The following is a 22328-nucleotide window of genomic DNA, read 5'->3' on the forward strand; positions in this document are numbered from 1 at the left end:
AACAAGAGTGTTAACAGAGGCATGGTCTTGGTGTCAGGAAAATAAGTTGAATGGTGGGAAAAAAAAGATTCTAGAAAAATAACCACATGTAGACCCCTCCAAAAAACAAAGAGGGTAGTAAAGTTTTTTCAGCACATTTCTGCAACAATGAATGAAAAAAATTAGACTCAATTTTTAACTCAAAAAAGTGAAAAATAATATTGATTATAGATCTACTTAAAATCTCTAAGTAAACAGCATGATATGCTTCCAATCTAAGATAACTAAATCATAAATATTCATAAGAAAATACAGAGCAATGTATGTAGATCAACTGATGAGTGCCTATCATACAGGAAATCAAAGTTTCAATCCTCATGATCTATAAACTAGATGTGGTGATATATATTTGTAATCAAATGTCCCTGCTGCTCCATGTAAAGGCAGAGGGGACTTTATTCAAACATCAAACAATTTATACTTTGAGGGTTAAGAGAAGTCACATGATTAAAGTGTCCAATCACAAGGACAAACCATGTGTTTCAGACAAACTGTATGTGACAAAAATATGTTCATCCATAGAGTCATACAAACAAATAACAATAGGCAGTTATAATGAATAATCTGAGGTAAACACACTCCCATATGCACCAGGAAAACACACAAAAACATATTCCAAGGACATTTTTGTGTTTTTGATGAAACTGAGGACATAAAACTCTTGTCTTGTGTTCTTGCAGTTTTCTCAGAAGCATTCATAATTCTCCTCACAGGACTCCATTCTTGGACTGTGTTGATATTTAAGGAGGTCCTTAGCTATATAGCAAAATCAAAGCCTGCCTGGGCTATGTGAAGATAACTGCCAGAGAAAAATTTTAAAAAAATACTGAGATATTATGACAGAAAAAATCATATTCATAACACTATTAGGAAACAATAAGCTAAAACTATGAATAAATTATATACAGTGTACATTTCTACATAAACGTATGTATATCTCCAATGACAAATTTTTATATAGAATACATAAAGTATTACAAATTACTGCCTAAAGACAAGAAGATTATAAAATATAACATATTTATTTATATATTTATAAATATATTTATTTATAATAACTTAAATAAGGATGAAATTCAACAAATAATTCTCAACCTACTAAATGAGAGGAGATTAAGAGAGAGAAAGAGGAAGAGAGAGAGAGAGAAAGAGAATGAAAATTTAAAACTGATGTAATGGTCAAATACAGTTCTTAGTTTGGATCCCATGGACAGATAATGCCCACTGCAGTCTGATTTTCTAAAATAGTGATTTAAAAAATGTTCACTCTATGAAAAAGAAAGACTGAAAATTCATGAGAGTAAACTAGACCACAAAATTATCATTGCGTTAATAACAGAGTTAAAATATGAACATTCTCTACACATATCTAGGGGCTTGCTACTGTATCCTGACATCTGTGTGAACTTAAAAACCATGCTTCACTCCAAGAGAGATTACATGTGCATGTGGGGAGGAAAGCTTATGTCATCCTCAAGCCGTAGCTCCTCAGATCTTCCTCCTTCCAACCCACTGAGTTTTTGCCTCTGCAGCTGCTCAAAGAAAATTTCTGCTTGCAGAGCCTTTACCACCCATCGGCTTGCAGGCTGTGCTCTCTGCTTAATAGGCATCTTAGAACATTTCTCATCATTGGTATTAAGATGAAAATAAACATTGCCAACCAGTGCACACCAGTTTTTACTGCTATCTTCTTCAGCCATGGAAATATCAGTAATAAGATTTCAACCCAACAGGAACTATCATTTAACTTAATTTCAAATAATATAAGGCTATGATAGGAATTTGGCAGGCAATAAGAATCTAGAAAATGTTATCTAGTAGAAAATAACCTAATGTGCCTTTCTCTTTCAGGTACAACTGCTTTTTGTAGAAATTTGCTCAGACAGTGTAAATTCTTTCCCTCTATATGCCCTTAAAATGGACACATCCATAACATGCAGACAGTGAATGTGACTTAGTACTGCCACTTAACTTGAAATCTTTTTTATTTTTTTCAATGCAGTTTATTCAGGAACCTTGAACAATCTTCTGACCCTGGGGAAAGCCAGCCCACAGCTTAAATATCCTCTGGGTAGCCAACCCCAGCGTGCCACGTGGGCAATGCAGATAGGTCCACATACATGGAAGCAAGCCAGATCCTCAGCCTTAGCCAAATATGGAGTTGTTTTTGACAGAGAGCACTCACCATCGGGAAGGTGGAAGGCGGAAACCAGCTCCATCTTTAAGGCGCGGCATTAAGCAGCTCTCTACAGTTCCCCCTTTTTGTTTTAGATGCATCAGGCAAGAGTAGAGTTCTGATCTCTGATATTAGAAATAAATTGGGACTTTGTACCGATGTTCATTTAGGTGTCATCCACCCAAAGAGCATCAGACCCGTCCGATACCTTTTTCTCAGAGGCGGGACCTGGGGTATCAACCCTCATGCAATCAGACATGCTCTTCTCTGGGTCGAAAGCAGCTGACCCTGAGTGCTTAGTGCTTAGCCTCGCATCCTGAGCGTATCATTTTAGCTTTTTATGGTAGCCAACCATGCTTGGGGAGACTGTCCTGCTTCAATGGTTGTAAAGGCCTGAATGGTCGTGGCTGCATTACGCTGTTGTGAGACTCTAATCTTGCATATACACCACAGGCAAACCAAGGAGACCAACACCAGAAGGCCTGCTAACGCTCCCATGCCCGCCCATTCCTTCAGATGATTCATGGCTGCAGCAATCCATGATGATAATCTTGTGGCTAGTCCTGCGTCCACTCTGGTAGAATTTACCGTGACAATGGCCACTCTCAGCTGCTCCATCGTAGTATCAAATTCTCCAGTTCAATTACCTAAAATATAGCTAGACAATTGTTTAGACAGATTTGAAGCACAGGAAAAATTCTCATATTGTATGCTAGTGACACAAAGTGCAGCATACTTCCATTGACAGCCAAGTTGAGCAATTTGCCATAGGGTATCAATTTGCTCCTGCACGAGGTCAATCCTCTGATTGAACACCATCAAGCCTCCTTTTAGTTGAGCATTAATTCCTTTTTGTACATCTAAGGCATGAGCTACATTGGCTAAAAGATTATTCAGGGTCTGAGCAGTCTGCACAGTATGACTCATGGCTAATGCCCTGGTGGTAGCTCCAACAGCCGCCAATGAGATGGCAGTAACAATGGCAGCTGTAATTCCAAGATCCCTTTTCTGTCTGAAGAGAGTCATAGCATGAGGGGCATCAATGGGCACAGGCACCCAGCGAGGCATGCGAGTACCCAGGGCATATCTAAATTCACTAGCATTCCAGTATTGGGCAAAAAAGCAAGTATCATTACCACAATTACTTGGCTCTATCTGGCTAACAATGATTAAAAATGGGGGATATAAACAAACGGGTGTGGACTTATAGGAAATATTATGAGAAGCCTTAAACCCCTCGTTGGAACATCCTGCATCAGTTCTAGAACTAGCAGTGGTGGTGTCCAAGGTCTCAGTATGTTCAGGAGACCATTGCCCCCAGGGGCAAGACGTGCTCCATGTAAATTGACTAACTCCATGTTTTCCTCCACTTTTGAAAGTCATTTAAGGTTCTTAAATTATCTTTTTTTTCCTTTTTTTTTTAAAATTTTTCATCAGTTACACTTTATTCATTCTGCATCCCCCCATAAGCCATTTCTTACATTAATAACTTTGGATCAAAACATATTGCTCTCAGGTTATCTTTCAATTTTACCTGTAACTGACACACAGAAAAAGCATGCTTGAAAATTGTGGATGAGTCTAAGTATCTGTGCTAACCTACACATTCAAAACATGTGCATGTTTCATAAATTTTCTGATGAAAATGCTATTGTTTAAAGATTTATAAGACATGCTTCAATTCTATTTTTTTTTTTTTTTGGTGTCTGAGGTTTGATAAGACCTAGAGAAAGATGCTGATGATTCCTTTAATTTTACTCAAAGAAACAGATCTGTGAGAGATATTTTGAAGGGTTAGACATTCTGCAGTCAAAGACATGGCTCTGCAAAGACAATCTCATACTTTATTGGTATAATTTTGTTCAGAGTTAAAGTTTACAACACGGAGGCCATCAAAGTGGTTATAATCCTTAGAAAAACAATGGTAATCTGGTTTATCTTATGAATAGATGTGAAAGCAGGTCAGCACCAATTTACTAATTCACCCAGCAGTAAAGACAATGACTGTTTTAACAATTATGTACTACAGGCCGATCTAATTGGCTCATGCCTCGTATTTAAACTGTTCTAGCTTAATAAGTGTAAGAACATTATGTTTATTTTGCTGGGTTTAACAGCATATGCTTCTGAAAATTGACCTTTAAATGATCCCCTGTGTAGTTCTGTGCTATTTGTTTTGGATTACTGGAAGTCTTGAACATTTTTAGCTAAAATGTATTCTTTTGTATTTGCATAGGTTCTGACTCCCTCCCTGTTGTGTCCATTAACGCACAAAGAACATGGTAACAGAAACATACCCTGAGCCATGCCTGCTGGAAAATTAAAGGAGGAAGATTCTACATTTTGCTGATCAGAAAAATAGGCTCACAAACAACATCATGTCACCTCTGCTGGAACTGAGAAATGGAAAATAAGTTTCTTTATTTTTTTCTCAAATATTTTAAATGGATTTTCTGTGGATTAAAATGTTCTACTTCATGGTATGGGATGTGTTTGTTTTGTGCTTTTTCTTATTTTAAAGATAAGTAATTTAGGGAATGACAAGCTGGCTCTCTTGGTAAAGGTAAAGTGTGCAACTGCAAGGAGTAGAATTCTGAACACAACACATAAATCAGTAAAAGTAAATGGGAGTGGCCTCCTCCTGTGAGCCCCATGTTCAGGAAGTGGACACAGGGGATCCCAGAGTAAGCTTGCTAGCTAACCATGAAAGTTCTGAGTTCAGTTTAGAGACTTCCCTGAATACATTTATGATAGAGGCAGAAAAGGAAGACACGTGACTCAACCTCTGGTCTCCATGTGTGTGCACACAGATGTAGAGAAACACAGGCAGATACGTATGCACTGTATGAAAACACACATAGGTATGCAAAACAAACAAACATATGTAAGATAATTTTTTTTAATTTCTTAATTGTCACTGCTACTCATATAATTAGTGCTTATTACCGTAACTAAGTTTTGGATTTGATTACATCCAGTATTCCAGAGAGTTATTTTTTTTCCCCGTTGTTTACAAAAGCCCTATGGTCCTATTCCTGTACTACCAACACAATTGCTGAACGAAAAACTCTCATTTCTCTAAGTGAAGGGTATATGGCCAAGTAAAGATTTATGTCTCAGTCCCCTCTTTGAAGCTTGGCACACAGTTAAAGGAAGTCACTTCAGCTAAACGACCTTTATAAAGTAACATATTTCCAAGGACTGATAATATTGCAATGCTCTATGCACACACTATTTTCTCTGTTTCTGGCCAATTCACTGTCATCTTAACTCCAGAAGTTTCTATGTGACTGTAGGGTGGCCCTCAGACTACCTTTATCCAGTCCTTTCATTTCCAGAGGGAGGTTGACAAAGTGAGCACTCCCAGTTTAGCTCCCTGCCTGCGTATCCCTTCATAGACATGTTTTTAATTAAACTTTTAGTTTTTACACTATATATTTTATTCACTTTGTATTCCAGTTGTGGGCCCCTCTCTCATTCCCTCCCAATCCTACCTTCCCTCCATCATCTCCTCCCATGCCCATCTACAAGTCCACCCATAGGGGAGATTCCTCCCCTTCCATCTGACCCTAGATTATCATGTCTCATCAGGACTGGCTGTAATGTCCTCCTCTGTGGCCTGGCAAGGCTGCACTTCCCTCAGGGGGTGGGGAGGTCAAAGAGCCAGCCCCTGAATTCATGTCAGAGACAGTCCCTCTTTCTCTTACTATGGAACCCACTTGGAGACTGAATTGCCATGGGCTACATTTGAGCAGGGGTTCTAGGTTATCTCCATGATTGTACCTTGGTTGGAATACCAGTCTCACAAAATATCCCTGAGCCCTGATATTTTGGTTCTGTTGCTTTCCTGGTGGAGCGCCTGTACTCTCTTGGTCTTAATAACTACCTCTTCTTTCATATGATTTTTAAACCAGCTACTTCCTGAACAAGTGAAACTATAATCATATACCATGTTTACTTTGTACTGGCTCCCTAGCAGAGCATCTCACTTTGTTTCTCTTTAGTTATATTTGAAGACTTTATTGTTCCCAATGAACACTCTGTCTTCAGCACTAGCAGTAGTTTGGACAAAAGATGTGAACAAATTTCTAACTAAAATCTGATTCAGATTAAAGTTAACCATTAAAGATTTGAATTGACATGTATCTTTCTAAAACTTGCTTCAGTTACACCATTCATGGATACTGAATAGGGAAGTGTTTTTAACCCACACTCATGAGGAACTAGAATCTATGATTTTATTCTAAAACTTCCATTTTGTATCTTTTCCTAAAATGTTTTACCAACTTCCAAAATTGCATTAAATTGCATATATATAAATCTGAAACAAAACACAAACATGCATTTTTTTTTTTACATTAGAGCCCAAGAAAACTGACTTTTAATCTTATTTTTATCTTGGTTTGTGTTTTCAGCAAACCTCCCAGTGACTTATAATGTTATAAATTATTTTCTTGGATTTATGCCAAATCTAACAAATATGCTGGAAAATACTGCAAACTCTGAGTGGAGTGCCAACATCCAGACTGACATTTAGCAAATACTCTGAAGCCACATGATAAAGGGTTTAACAGATATAGTTCTGACTTTTACAGGTATTTCTCCAGATCTTAGAGTTATAATACTATTGAATATATTTCTACTTTTTTTTTACAGTAGAGAGAATGAAAAATGAACTTCTAATTATTCTTGATTAATCAGTTTACCTTGGGCCAACAATTTACTATCATTTTATAAAATGAAGTCTGACTAGACTTCAAAGGTAAGCAATGCTTTACATTTATCTGCTTCTAAGTTTGACTAGATTTGACAAAGATGATAGAAAATACACTAATAGAAAATAAAAGGTGTTGGCAAAATTCATAAGTTGATGGAATGTCGATTATTTATGTGAGCTCTTTATACAGACATCATTCCAAAGCCTTAAAAAAAAAAAAAAAAAAACCTTATAGAAATAAAAGTGGGCACATCATCCCTATAAGGTCTTTAGCTGTGTGATAGACAGAATTGATGATGAGACTTCAGAAAATTCAATTATCACATGACATTTATGTTTAACTTCTATGTGGAGAATATGACAATTTTCTTTTCCTTCAAATTTTTTATTAATTGCAATTTATTCACTTTGTATCCCTCCTGTTGCTCCCTTCCTACACCCCTCCCAATCCCCCCTTTCTCTCCCTTCTCCACATATGCCCTTCCCCAATTCCACTGGTAGAGGAGGTCTTCTTTTCCTTCCTCTGAGCCTAGTCTGTTAGGTCTCATCAGGAGTGGCTGCATTGCCTTCTCTGTGCCCTGGCAAGGCTGCTCCCCCCTCAGGGGAAGGTGATCGAAGAACAGGACAATCAGTTCATGTCAGGGACAGTCAATGTTCCCATTACTACGGAACAGACTTGGAGACTGAATTGTCATGGGCTACATCTGTGCAGGGGTTCTGGGTTATCTCCATGCATGCTACTTTGTTGGAGTTATCAGTCTCAGGGAATACCCCTGTGCTCAGATTTTTTGGATCTGTTGCTCTCCTTTTGGAGCTTATGTCCTCTCCAGATCTTACCCACTTGTTTCATAAGTGCACTCTGCCCAAAAGTCGGTCATAAGCCTCAGCATCTGCTTTGATAGTCTGCAAGGCAGAGCCTTTCAGAGGTCCTCTGTGTCAGGTTCCTAACTTGTTCCCTGTTTTCTCCCTCTTCTGATGTCCATCCTTTTTGCCTTTCTGGATGGGGATTGAGCATTTTAGCTAGAGTCCTCCCTCTTGATTATTTTCCTTAGGAGTACATATTTTAGTAGGTTTATCCTATAGTATATGTCTACATGAGTGAGTATATACCGTGTGCTTCATCAACCCTATATTTGACAGAGGGCTAATATCCAGTATATATAAAGAACTAAAGAACAGCAACAAATCAAGTAATCCAATTAAAAAATGGGGAACAGAACTAAACAGAGAATTCTCAATAGAGGAATATCGAATGGCAGAGAAATACTTAAAGAAATGCTCAAAGTCATTAGTCATCGGGAAAATGCAATTAAAAAAACGATCAGAATGGCTAAGATCATAAACTCAAGTGACAACACATGCTGGAGAGGTTGTGGAGAAAGGGGAGTCATCCTCCACTGTTGGTGGGATTGTAAACTTGTACAACCACTCTGGAAATCAATCTGGCGCTTTCTCAGACAACTAGGAATAGCGCTTCCTCAAGATCCAGCTATACCACTCCTAGGCATATATCCAAAAGAGGCTCAAGTACCCAATAAGGCTAGTTGCTCAACCATGTTTGTAGCAGCTTTATTTGTAGTAGCCAGAAGCTGGAAACAGCCTAGATGCCCCTCAATTGAGGAATGTATACAGAAAGTATGGTACATCTACACAATGGAATACTAACTACTCAGCAATAAATAACAAGGAAATCATGAAATTTGCAGGTAAAGATCATAAAGTGAGCTATCCCAGAAGCAGAAAAACAAATTTCTAAATTTAAAGCTTTACTACAAATGCCTCCTAAAAACTTTGTTTTCTTCAGTGTGGACTATTAGGCCAATTACCCTCTGTGTTCTAGACTAGTGTACTATCACTGTGCTACTTATCCAGGCCTTTTATTTTATTTTGAGACAAAATATTCCATAAACTGGCTCCGAATTTAATATCTTCTTGCTCAGATACCTGCTGTTTCAAATGATTCATCATTTTTTTCTTTCATTTCAGTTGCCAAATTAGTTTTTGAAGAGAAACAAACCCTATCCCACATATTTATGCAAAGTAATTTATGTAGAACTGCTTGTTCCAGCCTCAGGGGTGAAGCCTTAGCCTATATTAGAATCTGTTATGAGACTCTTACTTGATCTCCATGCAAGTGAATAGATGGACATGATCAAGCCCCAAATAAATACTGTGAGCATTACTTCTGTGATTATTGAGTCACTTTATGCTTTAACCTCAGGGCATTCAAGATTCATTGGCTTCAAGCCATCTTGCCACATAAATAAAAAATATTCTGAGAACTGAGCCAAAATCACAGCCCTGAGAAGAAAGAACTGAGCCAAAATATAGAAGAAAACAGCTCAGATATCATTATCAAAATCTTTATAGTCACATAAGCCAGAAATTAAAGTAATTCTAGACTATTCTCTTTGTTTTTCATTTGAAAGTGTACTTTGGGTTACTTATTTTATCTTGTGAGAATGCTATCACATAATACAGGTTTCCAGAAAGTTACATGCAATCATAAACACAAAATATTAATTACTGAATATATATTTATTTTTGTATAATATACTTATGTAATGAATAACATAAATGCATTTTAGGATGTGTTTGAAATATATAGTATATAGTCAACATTTAAGAAAGAGTAGACATTATTTTAATCTTTCAGACAAACAAACAATTTTCTTTTTTTAGTTTTTTTTAAATTTAATTTTATTTTATTAATTACATTTTATTCACTTTGTATCCCCCCATAAGCCACTTTGTATCCCCCCATGTCCCCTCCCGGTAACATCCCCCCCATTCTTCATGCATGCACCTCCCCAAGTCCACTGATAAGGGAGGTCCTCCTCTCCTTCCTTCTGCTCTTAGTCTATCAGATCACATCAGGAGTGGCTGCATTGGTATCTTCTGTGGCCTGGTAAGGCTGCTTCCCCCTCAGGGGGAGGTGATCAAAGAGCAGGCCAATCAGATTATGACAGAAGCAGTCCCTCTTCCCATTACTATGTAACCCTCTTGGACACTAAACTGCCATGGGTTACATCTGTGCAGGGGTTCTAGGTTATTTCCATGCCTGATAATTGGTTAGAGTATGAGTCTCTGGGAAGACCCATGTTGTTTAAATTTTCTGGTTCTGTTGCTCTCCTTGTGGGGTTCCTGTTCTCTCCTGATCTTACTATTTCCCACTTCTTACATAAGATTCCATTCACTCTGCCCAACAGTTGCCCATCAGGCTCAGCATCTGCTTTGATAGTCTGGATTGTAGAGCCTTTCAGAGGCCCTCTGTGGCAGGTTTCTAGGTTGTTTCCTGTTTTCTTCTTCTTCTGATTTCCATTCTCTTTACCTTTCAGGATGGGGTTTGAGCATTTTAGTCAGGGTCCTCTCTCTTGATTAGTTTCTTTAGATGTACAGATTTTAGTAGGTTTATCTTATGTTATATGTCTATATGAGTGAGTATATACTGTGTGTGTCTTTCTGCTTCTGGGACAGCTCACTCAGGATGATCCTTTCCAGGTCCCACCATTTACCTTCAAATTTCATGATTTCCTTATTTTTCATTGCAGAATAATACTCCATTATGTAGATGTACCACAATTTCTGCATCCATTCTTCAGTTGAGGGGCATCTGGGCTGTTTCCAGCTTCTGGCTATTACAAATAAAGCTGCTACATATATGGTTGAGTAAATAGCCTTATTGGGTACTTGAGCTACTTTTGGATATATGCCTAGAAGTGATATGGCTGGATCTTGAGGAAGTGCTATTCCTAGTTGTCTAAGAAAGTGCCAGATTGATTTTCAGAGTGGTTGTACAAGTTAACATTCCCACCAGTAGTGGAGGAGGGTTCCCTTTCTTCATAACCTTTCCAGCATGTGTTGTCACTGGGGAGGTTTTCATCTGGGCCATTCTAATGGGCATAAGGTGAAATCTCAGGGTCTTTTTGATTTGCATTTCCCTAATGGCTAATGAGGTTGAGCATTTCTTTAAGTGTTTCTCTGACATTCAATATTCTTCTACAGAGAGTTCTCCATTTAGCTCTGTTCCTCATTTTTTAATTGGATTACTTGGTTTGCTGCTTTTCAGCTTCTTAAGTTCTTTATACATACTGGATATTAGCCCTCTGTCAGATAAAGGGTTGGTGAAGATTCCTTCTCAATCTGTAGGCAGTCTTTTTTGTTTTGATGACAGTGTCCTTTGCTTTACAGAAGTTTTTCAGTTTCATGAGGTCCCATTTATTGATTGTTGCTCTTAGAGCCTGTGCTGTTGGAGTTCTGTTCAGGAAGTAGTCTCATATACCTATGAGTTCTACGGTTTCCCCCATTTTTTCTTCTAACTTATTTAATGTGTCTGGTTTTATGTTGTGTTCTTTGATCCTCTTCGACTTTAGTTTTGTGCAGGGTGATAAGTATGGATCTATTTTCATATTTCTGTGTGTAGATATCCAGTTGCACCAGCCACATTTGTTGAAGACGCTATCTTTTTTCCATTGTATGGTTTTGGCATCTTTGTCAAAGATCAGGTGTCCATAGGTGTGTGGGTTTATTTCTGGGTCTCCTGTTCTGTTTCATTGATCCACTATTCTGTTTCTATGCCAGTACCATGCAGTTTTTATAACTGTTGCTCTATAGTACAGCTTAAGATCAGGGATGGAGATACCTCCAGAAGATCTTTTATTGTAGAGGATTGTTTTAGCAATTCTGGGTTTCTTGTTATTCCATATGAGGTTGAGAATTTTTCTTTCCAGTTCTGTGAAAAATTGTGTTGATAATTTGATGGGAATTACATTTAATCTGTAGATTGCTTTTGGAAGGATGGCCATTTTTACTATGTTAATCCTGACAAGCCATGAGCATGGGAAATCTTTCCATCTTCTCATATCTTCTTCTAATTCTTTCTTCAGAGACTTGAAATTTTTTTCATACAAGTCTTGGACTTGCTTTGTTAGGGTTACAACCAGGTCCTTTATGTCATTTGTGGCTATTGTGAAGGGTGTTGTTTCCCTAATTTCTTTCTCAGCCCTTTTGTCTTTTGTATACAGGAGGACTACTGATTTTCTTGAGTTAGTTTTGTATCCTGCCACTTTGCTGAAGGTGATTATCAGCTGAAGGAGTTCCCTGGGAGAGTTTTTGGGGTCACTCACGTATACTATCGTATCATCTGCAAACAGTGATAATTTCACTTCTTCCTTTCCATTTTGTATCCCCTGATCTCCTTCAACTGTCTTATTGCTCTAGCAATGACTTCCAGAATTATGTTGAAGCGATATGGAGTGAGTGGGCAGCCTTGTCTTGTCTCTGATTTCAGTGGTATTGATTTAAGTTTCTCTCAGTTCAGTTTGATGTTGGCTTTAGGCTTGCTGTATATTTCCTTTACTACATTTAGATATGTGCCTTGTATCCCTGATCTCTCCAATACTTTGAACATGAATGGATTTTGGATTTTGTCAAATGCTTTTTCAGCATCTTGGGAGAGCATCATGTGTTGTTTTTTTGTTTTTTTTTTCAGTTTGTTAATATGGTGGATCACATTGATGGATTTCCATATATTGAACCATTCCTGTATACATTGGAGGAAGCCTACTTGGTCACAGTAGATGATATCTTTGAAGTGTTCTTGTATTCTGTTTGCAAGTATTTTGTTGAGTATTTTTACATCAATGTTCCTAAAGGAGACTGGCCCGAAATTCTCTTTCTTTGTTGTGTTTTTGTGAGGTTATGTACCAAGGTGACTGTGGCTTCATAGAATGAGTTTGCTAATTTTCCTTCCATTTCTATTTTGTGGAATAGTTTGAAGAGAACTGGAGTTAGCTTCTCTTTGAAGGTCTGGTAGAATTCTGTGCTGAAACCATCTGGTCCTGTGCTTTTTTTGGGTGGGAGACTGTCGATGACACCTTCTATCTCCTTGGGTGATATAGGACTATTTATTTGATTTACTTGGTCCTGATTCAGCTTTGGTAAGTTGAATCAATCAAGAAAATTGTCCATTTCATTTAGATTGTTTGAATTTACTCAGTATCTGTATTTATGTCCTCCTTTTCATTTCTGATTTTGTTGATTTGGATGGTGTTCCTCTGCCTTTTAGTTAGCTTTGCTAAGGATTCGTCTATCTTGTTGATTTTCTCCAAGAACCAGCTCTTGATTGCATATCCATATTAATATATATTATATTAATATATACCATTTTAATATCTATTAAATATAATATATAATATATTATATTGATTAATATATAATACATATTTAATATAGAAATTTTTAGTATTAAATGTAATATATATTGCTATCTATATAAATTAAAAGGGTCAACTTGAATTAATATTGCTATCCAGCAAATGCACAATATTTTTATTGTTTATTTTAGAATTTTGTATCAAAATATAGCTACCATAATTTTCTGCAGAAATTGTCTATAATTCAAGCCTTCTATCATCTGAGACAAGACAATCATGCATTTTTGGCTAGCTTAAGTTACAAAGGAAGACCCTGCCTCAAACAACTAATCAAAACCCACAAATTATATGTACAATTTTTGCAGAAATATTTGAATATTTATTAATATAAATGAACAGAAATATATTCTTATTTCCTCATATTGTTTGTGTATGCTTTTTAACACAAATAATACTAACTTCACACCACTTGGTTAGCGGTTATGGTGTGAGTAAGCATTATACATGCTAACAGTGCAGAAGCATCATCATCAATCATATACAGATATGAACACTTGTGAGATGCAATGATGGATCTGTCAAGATTTGCACACCTGTGTAATAACAGCAGAAAATATCAGTGGAAGTAAACAACCACTTTCTGACTGTGACTCCACAGATTAAACCCATAAATGTCACCATTACCAGGCCAAGAACCTATGACTAGGCAAGTTATAAGTCCTAGAGAAAAGTTAACATTATTATGCTGCTAAAAGAACATAATATTTAATCAAATCCTACTTACTTACCATTCCACCCATAGATCAATGCCTTTCTTAACTCTCATCTGAGATGCTTTTAATAGTGTTTAACACAGAGATCCACAACTGGCCAAGCTGCAGAAAATAAAAGACTAAGAAACCTCAGCCCTAAGGGAATATATAAAATATCTTTATTCAAAGCTCATTAATAATAGCAGAAGAGGGCCTCAGATAACCACAGGACAACTATAAAGAAACAGCCTCTGCTGACAGCATGACAGTTACATATATGAAATCAAAGTAGTTGAGACAGTATGTATAATACCTAGAGAAGGAGAAGCCAGACCAGGAACGTAATCCTAACCATAGCCATGAGGAAACTGGCAAGTTTTTCTCAGAAAGAATCAGTTTTTTTCTAACAGTGTAAGCCCTTAGAAAACAGAGCACACTCCAACGGAAGACTACATATCAAGAATGTGTAAGGTAACACAAAAGGGTTTCACGTTTTTCATGTTTGGTTTTACAAAGTAGGATGAACAGGGAATTGGGGATGGATCTAGTAGGAGTTGGGGAAATTTATATAGTCAAGGTATGTTGCACAAAACTCACAACTCTTAAAGAACTAATTGGAAAAATTATAAACAAGAACATGCATCTTGGCATAGCTACGTATCTAGTATCTGTTTGATTTTTAACCAGGAGGAATGCACTTTGAATTGCTAGTCACTCATGCAGCATGTGTGGCTTTTCATCAACTATCTAAATTAAGGTTATTACTAAAAAGTTATAACACTGAATTTGAATAAGAAAAAAGAATGAGAATAGTAACTTGAAAATAAGGAACTCAGAAAATGGGCCAAAAGGAGAATGGAAATAGAACACTTTATATAGCTTACTCTTCCATAGTTAACACTACAATTTTCAGAAATAAAACTTCACTGTTGAAATTTGCAAAACTACTCATAGTTTTTTAGTGCTTCCCAGTGGGTGGGAGGGATGATAGAGTGCATGCCTTACAAATACGATGCTCCTATTTTATTCTTATCACCTCCATCTGGACATTTGAGAGAATGGGATGTACCTCAGCTTGTAGATCATTTTCCTAGCATGGATGAGTCTCTGAGTTCCATTCCCACGTCTGCCAAAAGAAAAAGAAAAAGAAAATGCTCATTGTCTTTGTAGAAGCTTCCAGATGAGAAACAGCTCTGATACACTGAATCTTAGTGTTCTAAGGTGTTCTCTTTGTCCTTTTTACTCCTGTAACTATTCAGCAAGGGAACACCAAGAAGTCAAGGACAGTATCTGATGCCACTAGGAAAGTGAATGAGTGTAGAAGTTTAGTGGTCCCTGGAAGCTGGGTCTTTCTTGTTTAGTGTCCTGTCTTCTGAATCCCCCAGAATAAGTAAACACTTGGTCTTCAGCCTAATTTCAGATATCATTCTACTGTATTATTTTAGTATTACTATATTATTTTATTATAAGGAAGCTGATTATAAGGCACCTGTACTATAGTTTCTAAAACTAAAACTAAAAAGAAAAGGAAATAACTTTATGTAAAGAAAGTTCAATTTGGGAAGGACAATGAGACATGTCAGAGAAAATCATGGATCACTCTCAGTCTCTAAGGTACCTGAAAAAAGAAAGATATAAAATAAAGTAATTTCAGGAATATGACAGAGTTGGTAATGACATTAATTCTCTCATCTCAAGTCGAGTTGTAAATATCTATGCATTCAGTTTATTGTTAACAATGATAATTGATAATATTGCTGAAATCCATATAGAACACTTGGAAGATCATATGCTGATCCAGTATATGTAAGAATAATTTTCAAGGTGCAGGGAAGATGGAGAAGGAAAGAGTACTAAGAGAGACAACTGGAACTGGAGAACAATTCAGGGTGTGGTAGAAACCCAGCTAAGACTCCTAGTAAGGAAGGAGTCTGAACCAGCCAACTTCCATAACCAGGCAAGACTTGCAGTTGTGCAATTGCTACATCAACCCAGTCTCAAAAACTTCGACCTACAGTTTGTCTTGCCTGTAAGTTGTGCTTTGCTAAAGGTGACACAGAATTTGGAGAAGTGGCCAATCAATGATTACTTCAACTTGAGGCTCAAGCCACAGAGAGGTAGCCCACACCTGAAACTCCCTTGATCCACAGGCTGGATATCTCAGAGATTTAGGATAGAATCAAACATGACCAGCGAAAGAAAGAAAGAAAGAAAGAAAGAAAGAAAGAAAGAAAGAAAGAAAGAAAGGAAGGAAGGAAGGAAGGAAGGAAGGAAGGAAGGAAGGAAGGAAGGAAGGAAGGAAGGAAGGAAGGAAAGAAAGAAAGAAAGAAAGAAAGAAAGAAAGAAAGAAAGAAAGAAAGAGAAGAAAGAATGGAGGGAGGAAGGGAGGGAGAAAAGGAGGAAGGGAAGGAAAGAGAAAGAAAGTCAACAAAATGATTCCTAATGATATTCTGCTATACTTGAAGGCAGAAACCTAGCATAACTGTCACCAGAGAGGCTTCTCCAGCAACTTACGAAAACAGAAACAGAGACTCACAGCCAAGTAGTAGGGGAATTTTGTGGAAGGGTGGAGGGGTGGAGATGAATTGCTGGAGCCAAAAGAGATAAGAGTACCACAAGAAAAGCCACAGAATCAACTAAACTGTTTCCATAGGGTCTCACAGAGATTGAATTGACACTCAGGGAGACTACATGAGTTTGACATAGGCCCTCTGTGCACATGTTATGGTAGCATAGCTTTTGGGACCCATAACAGTGTATGTGGGGATTGTCTCTGACTCTTCACTGTTTGGGGGACACTTTACATGGCACTGGGTTGCGTTGTTCAGCCTTAGTGTGGGTTCCTAGTCTTATTGCCGTTTGATATGCCATGTTTAGTTGATATCCCTGGGAGCCCAGCCATTTTCTGAAGGAAAATACAAAAGGCATGGATGGGCTTGGGGACTGGTAGGAGAAAGGAGAAGGAAAAGTATTGTTGGTGTGTAATACGTAAGAAAAATAAATAAATAAAAAGAAAACCCTCAAAAGATAAAATCCAACTGAACAAACAAAAACAGATGTCACATCTCTTTACCAGGTCCCAAACAATAAAGAAAACCATACTACAGTGACAAATGTCAGATAGTGACACTGAGAAAATCCAGCCTTATTTATATTTCCAATTCCTACCTGTACTCATTTACATGTTTACACTCCATATAATTATATGTGCAGGTTCATGGAAACATCACTTGTCAGTCATGATCCTGAGCAAAGCCACTGACTGAAGCATCCTTTGATCATTCCTAGCTTCTCAGAGCTCCACCTAGTACTGTCTGAAACAGCTTAAATCTGTCCTCTAGTTCTAACGTGAGACTTTTTAAAACTGTTCTGTAAGTAGCAATATGTACTATGTACTATTCACAACTGGCTTTCTCACATGTATTCATCCACATTCACATGTACCAATGAGGACCGCCCCAGGTACAAAATGATTTGTCTAACAATTTAGTGGTTGAAGGACATCTGGGCTCTTGACAGTCTGGGACTATTATGAATAAACATGCCATGAAAATAAAAATTTAAAAAGAAGAATTTAAAGGTTACTTTTACTTACCCAGTTGTTTCATGTGACTTCTTACTCTTAAATATAACTAAACTCTCCCATTGGTGGTCCATAACGTATTTTTATATTGGCTCCCTGGCTCCCCTGGTCTACTTGCCTCAAAACAGGTGACAGGCATTAATTTTTCCTCAAAACTATTGTTGGTCATTGTGAAAGTTTTGACAAAGTCTATTAATATTTTATAGATGTAACAAATGTAGACCCTCATAGGATTAAATGAAAATAGTTATAAAAATATGATAGATCACTGTACTTACAATGACAGTAGCAAAGAAGACTGCACGGCAGGAACTAAGGAAAGTTACCATCCCAGACTATGTTTCTCAACCTGTGGGTTGTGACTAGAGCATGGTAGCTAATACTAATTTTCAACTGATGGGCTCTAGAATAACCCAGATGACAAGCACAACTCTGAGGGGACGAAAGGACTTGTGATTCTCAATGTTCCTAATGCTGTGACAGTTTCTCATGTTGTGGTGACCTTAACCATAAAGCTGTTTTATTGCTAATACTTAACTGTACGTTTGGTACTGTTATAAATCATAATGTAAATATCTGATACACAAGATATCTGATATGTGGGAGTTGTTATCCACAGGTTGAGAAACACTGATCTAGACTAAGTTAACTGAGGTGGGAAAACTCACTCTGTAAGTTGGTGCACAATACCATAGAATAGGGTCCTGGATTTCGTAAGGAGAAGAGAGCGAGCTGGCATGAGCAGTTATTGCAATCTACTTGTTATCCAGCCTCCTTTCCTACCACCATGACTTTCCTGCCATGACATAAATACCCTCAACCTGTGGCTTAAAACCCTTTCTTCTCTAACTTGTTTTATTTTCATATTTGATCACAAGAAAGAGACAAGTAACTAATGTAACAGATCTAAAGACAGTGACACAATACTGTGTATGTCCGGACTTGGTAATGTATATATAAAAGGCACATGTTGTTAATGATGGTGGTTGAATAATAATGGTACTCATAGGTTCTTATATTTGAATATTAGTCTTCACAGAGTGGCACTACTTGAAAGGGATTAGGAAGTATTGCTTTCTTGGAGTAGGTCTGGCCTTGGAGGAAGTATGTCACTGAGGGTGAACTTTGGAGTGTCAGGAGGCCAAGCCAGACTCAGTAGGTCTTTCTCTTCCTGCTGCCTGTGGATTCAGATATAGAACTCTCAGCTACTTCTCTAACACCATGTCTGCCAATATAAAACACCATTGTGCCACACAATAGTGAAAATGAACTAAACCTCTGAAACTATATCTAAGTTTCAAATAAATGCCTTCTTTTATAAGAGTCATTAAGGTCATGGTGTCTCTTCACATAAAAAAGAACATTAAGACAGTATTCTTCATACTAAACCCAACAGAATACGTTATTTCTCCTAAATAACAAAATATGTTATTTCATACTAAAATAGATTATTTTAGTATGTTTATCTTATATTATAAGGGTAATAGTCACCTATAAGTGAGTATATATGTGTGTCTTTCTTCTTCTGTGTTACCTCACTTGGGATAACACTTTCTAGTTCCATTCATTTGCCTAAAAATTTCATGATTTCCTTGTTCTTAATAGCTGAATAGTATTCCATTGTGTAAACATGCCACAATTTTTGTATTCATTCTTCCATTGAGGGATATCTAGGTTGTTTTCAGATTCTGGCTCTTACAAATTAAGCTGCTATGAACATAGTTGAGCAAATGTCCTTGTGGAATGGTGGAGCATCTTTCAGGTATATGCCCAGAAGGGGTATAGCAAAAAATTGTGGGCCCAGGGAGCCCTGCAGAGGCTGATGCACCGACCAAGTACTATGTATGGAGAGTACCTAAACCCTCTGCTCAGATGTTGTCCATAGACAGCTAAGTAACGCTGTGGGTTTCTGAGTAAGGGGAGCAGGGTTGTCTCTGATGTGAACTCAGTTGCCTGCTCTTTGATCACCTCCACCTGGTGAGATGGCCTTAGTAGGAGAAAGAAGATCTAGATAGTCCTGATGAGAACTGATAGACTAGGGTCAGATAGTAGGGGAGGAGGACCTCCCTTATCTGACTAAGGGCAGGAAAGAGGGTGGGAGAGTGGAACCAGGAAGAAATGAGGGAGGGGCTACAGCCAAGATACAAAGTGAATGGATTGTAATTAATAATGATAATAATAATACTCTTGGTAAAATAGGGAGAAGACATCAAAAAGGCACAGAAAAATACATATACTAGAAGCATCATCTTTACTCCTTCCTTATGAATAGTAATGAAATTTTTACATTAATATTCATCATAAAGTACCAAGGCTCACTAAAATCTCACAAACACAATCACTTTAAAAGTACTTGGCATACATTTGTATAGAATATATATGTTAGTCTTTAAGCTTAAGACACTTACTAAACATTTATAAGATGTATATGTGTAATTTGATCCGGAAAATCTCAATGCTAGATTTATTTTTCAGGCTTTATCTCAATTCTTGCATAATCACTCAACGTGCAATAGTAAAAGCATTACCACTGTGTTATATTTACTCAGTCTTATGGATTAATGAATAATGAATATATCTGCCTCAGTGTAAAGTCTAAGTACATCCATCACAGATAAGAAATTATAATAAGAAACAATAATTATAATTGAAATAAAATGGGGAGTGTGAATACAAAACAATAAATTATGTATCTCACAGTTCTGAAGTGCAGGAGCATGGTACCAGTTTCAGTTTGACTCTTATAAATATCTCATGACAGCATCAAACTAGTGTGCAAATGTGTGAGAGAAAGAGATTCTGTCCGAAGGCAGGAAGTGGCAGTAGGTGTCAGGACTTCTTAGGTGTATAATATTCATCTAATGAAATCTAACTTATTCAAGGCTCTTGAAAGAAGTACATTCTCCAGTGAGGGAGCTATCTTTAGTAACCTAAATTCCTCTTACTCACCTAGACCTCTGAAATGTTCTCCCACCTCAACACCAACACAATGAAAACACAGGTTACAAATTAAGAAAACTAAGGTTTACCAATAGTAAGCAAACCAGAGTAGGAACACCTTTGCCTTGTAGGGACTGACTTCCTAACACACTGTTCTCTCGATGCCTTGCGTTAAACCCTTCTAATGGTTTCTTATTTTTTTTTTCTTTTCACTATGTCTAATTCCAGTTTTCTACTCCTGATCACTAATATAAAGCATATGCTATTTCTCTTTATCAGCAAACTGATTCATAATGCAAAAGTTCATACTCAGTTTGCAAGGCTGACTTCCAATGGCTTAAAATACTGTCTACAATTTTCTTTTTCTCTGGAAAAAAAAAAACACTTTAATATATTTCAGAAAAGCATCTGTTCTTTTTCCCTGAACTCTGGTATTGGATTTATCACAATTCTAGCACTGTAACTATTGATTGGAAGAAATGTTCTCTAAATATTAGACAGGAAACAGTTTTCTCTAATAAAGACCTCTTAGTGAGACATATATAAAATTATAGTGTACCCTATTTCATGATGATGAGTCACACTGATGATCAATCCTTAGATTTTGTTGAGATTTCCTTATTATATTTTATTATCTTTTCTGTCCCGACATCCAATTCATAACATATTTGATTGCTATGTCTCTTTCTGTAAGTTTCTTTTTCTTGTTATAATTTCTCATAAATCTTTGTTAGTTTTTGCCAGATAATTTAGAATTTATCTTTCCAATGGGACTTGCTTGCTTTTCTAATGGTTCCATTGATGCTATTGATTTTTGCAGAGTTACTGTAAGCTTATAAACTTAACTCTTTATTGTAATTCACAGATCAGTTCTGGGACACAACTAATTTTTTGTCAGCATTAAAATAAAATTTATTTAAAACCCTGTGTATGATATTGTCGTCATATAATCCTGACAATTCTGACAAATCACTCAACCCTGAAAATGATAATTTGCATCCTCCAGGCACTGCTCTAAGGATCTGAGTCTTCATCAGAGTGTGGTGACATCCAGTCTACCTGTGTGCACTTTTTCCTTCAGTGTCACCCTTCAGAGATCTTCTTTAGAGTCCTGAGATGCTCATGAATCTTCACCTCCTTGCCAAGTCTAGTATTTAATGTTGCCTTCTCTATTGAACTTCCAGAGTTTCCTGAGACTGGAAAGAATGCCCTTTCCCTTCAGCAGCTTATGGCCTGGATTCTTTAGTATCCTTGTCTTTGTGGTCTAAGTATTCACTCTGTGTCTCACAGGAAATTTAAAATTTCTTTGATGGATTTTCTGTCCTCTTTTCTCAGCACTATACTGGCTCCCACCAATTCTTGGCTGTTATTGTACCATGATTATATTTCCCTTTCGTGCTTTTTAAATTTATTCCCTCTCTTTCTCATTCCCTCTTTCTTTCTTTTTTAATTTATTTTTGGCTCTTCAGCCTTGTGAGATTGCCAAAAATTTGGGATTTTTTTTCCTGTTAACTGAAACTATCAGCCTTGGCTCTTGACCAGAGTTCATGGTTTATGAAGTGGGAAAGAGTTGTCTACAAATTACCCTTATTTGGGAATATCTGCACTAAAAGTCTTATTTACTAGAAATTCTGTAAAATTTTAAAAAATTATGTTTGTCAACTAACCTCATATTTTGTGATTAAAACACAAACAAACAAAAAGAAGTAACAAAAAAACAAGATTTTTAGTTACTGGCTAAAATAGCAGTTCAGATAAACAACATTGTTCTGCCCATAAATAAAATGCATTGTTTTAACTCTTATTTGTAACTATATCTATATCTATATCTATATTTATATTTACGTGTGTGTGTGTGTGTGTGTGTACAATTTTGGTAAGACAAGAATAAAGACAGAAACTTTGAGTTTAGAAAAATCAATCAAATCTTAATTTCTTTATCTATGAAACATTGTACCCTCAAAGC

Source organism: Meriones unguiculatus, chromosome 3 (assembly GCF_030254825.1).
Source record: "Meriones unguiculatus strain TT.TT164.6M chromosome 3, Bangor_MerUng_6.1, whole genome shotgun sequence".
Taxonomy (NCBI): Eukaryota; Metazoa; Chordata; class Mammalia; order Rodentia; family Muridae; genus Meriones; species Meriones unguiculatus.